Below are 2500 nucleotides of genomic sequence, written 5' to 3'. Positions count from 1 at the left end.
TTGATCGTCAAGCGACGCTCAGACAGGCGTAGCCCCGGGAGGAACCCGGGGCCGCAAGTGCGTTCGAAGTGTCGATGATCAATGTGTCCTGCAATTCACATTAATTCTCGCAGCTAGCTGCGTTCTTCATCGACGCACGAGCCGAGTGATCCACCGCTAAGAGTTGTCTGGCTTTCGGCACCGACCCCGCGCGCGCGGAGCGGCCCCTTTTTTCTCTTTTGCGCCGAGGACGCGCGGGCGCGCGCCTGGCTTCGACCGTACGAGCACGCACAAACGGAACGGGGAAAAAAAAAATGAGGAGAGTGGGAAAACCCACACTCCGAAGGTCGGCCGAGAGGTGGGGGGACCCGCGCCCCCGACCGCCTCCCCCCGCAAGGGGAGACGCCACCCCGCGTGCCGGCCTTCGGAGGCGGCCCAGGCGCCCGGGCTCGGCCCGGCCTCCGCGCGGAGGGCCACGCGGCGCGCGCCAGACCGCGGGGGCAAGGCGGCCCGCCCGGCCTCGCTTTCACGGGACGACGCAAGCACGGCACGCGGCCGCGGGGCGCGGCCGCCGGCCCCCGCACGCGCCGGCTCCCCTTGGCCGCTCCGCGGGGCTCGCGGAGCGCCGCCGCGCCGCCGCGCGGCCGGCTCTCCCCCCAGCGGGGCCCCTAGGACGCTCGAGACGGCACGCGACGACCACCGCCCCACCGGCGCGCCCTCCCGCCGGACCGCTTCTCCCGCCCGGCGGGCGAGCGTCCGGCGGACGCGCTCCGCCACCGGCGCCGGAGGCGGACGCTACCGAGAGCCGAGCCGGCGTCGCGAGCGCCCGAGGCCTGCCGGACGACAGACCCGCCGCCACCGGGACCGCACTCCCGAGGCCGCCGCCGCCGCGCCGCACCGTCGGGGCCCCTTACCGCGGGCACGCGCCCGGCGGAAGGCGTACGGCGCTGAGCCGGGGGGACACGCCCGCTCTCCACGTTTCCACGCGGAGAGCGGGCGGGGGAGCGCCCCCACGGCCGCCCGCACGCCTTCCCTTCGGCCCACACGCGGCCGGGAAGGGCGACGGGGACGCGACGGGCGGGGCCCGGGACGGGACCGCCGCCGGCGACGGCGGGCGCCTTCCGGCCGACCGCCCCCGCAGGGGGGACACCCGCCGAGCAGCGACGCCGCCGCTCGGCAAACGGGGTCGCCCGCGCTCGCGGGCCCCCGCCGACGGAGGGCCCGCCGAGCGCTCGCCCCCCGGGCGGGCGGTCCGGCGAGGGGGCGGCCGGCGGCCGGCGCCGCCGGTGCCTTCGAGGAGCAAGGCCGTCGAGGGGAGAGAGGCACGGCCGCGCCGCGGACGCGGCGCCGCGCCCGCGAGAGACCGCGGCGACGGCCAAGGAGAGAGCGCGGCGGGCCCCGGCGGCCGCAACCCCGCGGCCGAGGAAGGGCGGAGAGCGGGCGCTCTCCGCCGGCGTCGCCCGCTACGACGAGGCGAGCGGGTCGGCCCCGCGGCCGACCACGCGCCGCGGCCCCTCCGCCGAGGCCGGGCCGCGGAGAGGGGGGGGCAGGGCGCCCCTCCCCGGCGCGGCGCGGTGACCCGCCGCACGCGCGCGCGCGCGCCGGCGGCGGGACGACGAAGGCGACGGCGGGCGCGGCCGGTGGCGACGGACACCACCGCAGGGGATCAGCGGGAGCGACTCCCCACCCCTCAGTGGCGCCGCGCCACCGCCCGACGCACCTGCCGCCGCCGCCGCCGGCGCCGCCGCCGCCGCGCCGCCGCCACGCGCGGGGCGCGCCGAGCCGCCCGAGTCTTTAAACCGCCGCCCGGCTTCGCCGGCCCTTTCGGCCCCCCGCAGCGTTTGACGACGCCGAGGGCAGCCTGGGGACCGCCGAGGCGCGGAGCGCTAGGTACCTGGCCCTGGGGCGAGGGAAACGACCTGCATGGCCCCGCCGGGGTGCCTCCCCCGCTGCCGCCCTCGGGGGAGCGTCCACCGGCGGGGGCGCGCCCGACGTCTGCCGCCACCGCCGCGGCGTCCTTCTCGGGGCCCGGGGTTTCCCTCAGTAACCCGGCGCTGCGCCCGAGAGGACGGCCGCGGCTCGGGCCGCCCCGCCGGCGCGGGGACGCGGCCCGACCGCCCAGCAACTCGGCCGACCCCGCCGAGGGGCCGCGGCGGCGGACGGGGCGCCCGACGCCACGACCGCCGCCGCCGCGAACCCCCGCGGCGGCGGGTCGCACGCGCGGTGAGACGCGCGCGCCCCAAAGCGCGGCCCGGAACGCCCGGAGGCCCGGCCCTGGGAGTTTCCTCGGCCACGCGCGAGCCAGGGGGCCGCTTGGCCCGAGAGCCGGGACCCCGCCGGCAGGCGGAAAGCCCCGGCTCCCCGGTGCGGGAAGGGCCGGAGGAGCCGCCTCCTCCGAGCCCAGAAGGCGCGCCCGGCCACCCGGCCCCTCGCCATTCCCACATCGGCCGCCGACAGGCGCGACGGCCGGACGGCCGGCCGTCGCTCGACGGGCGAAGCAGCGAGGGGCGGGGCGGGCGCG

General features: G+C 80.1%; 1 non-coding gene and 1 pseudogene across 1 annotated transcript; one reads left to right on the top strand and one right to left on the bottom strand.

Moving 5' to 3' along the window:
* Nucleotides 1-2500, top strand: part of LOC132335009 (zinc finger protein OZF-like) — a 150578-nt pseudogene that overhangs the window by 95346 nt on the left and 52732 nt on the right.
* On the bottom strand, nt 13-165 carry LOC132335066 (5.8S ribosomal RNA). The gene has a single exon (XR_009488588.1). It is a non-coding gene; the product is annotated as a 5.8S ribosomal RNA (ribosomal RNA).

The sequence above is a fragment of the Haemorhous mexicanus genome, chromosome 16 (assembly GCF_027477595.1).
Source record: "Haemorhous mexicanus isolate bHaeMex1 chromosome 16, bHaeMex1.pri, whole genome shotgun sequence".
NCBI lineage: Eukaryota > Metazoa > Chordata > Aves > Passeriformes > Fringillidae > Haemorhous > Haemorhous mexicanus.
Note: the sequence above shows the minus strand (reverse complement) of the source record. Positions and strands in the feature narration are given on the sequence as shown.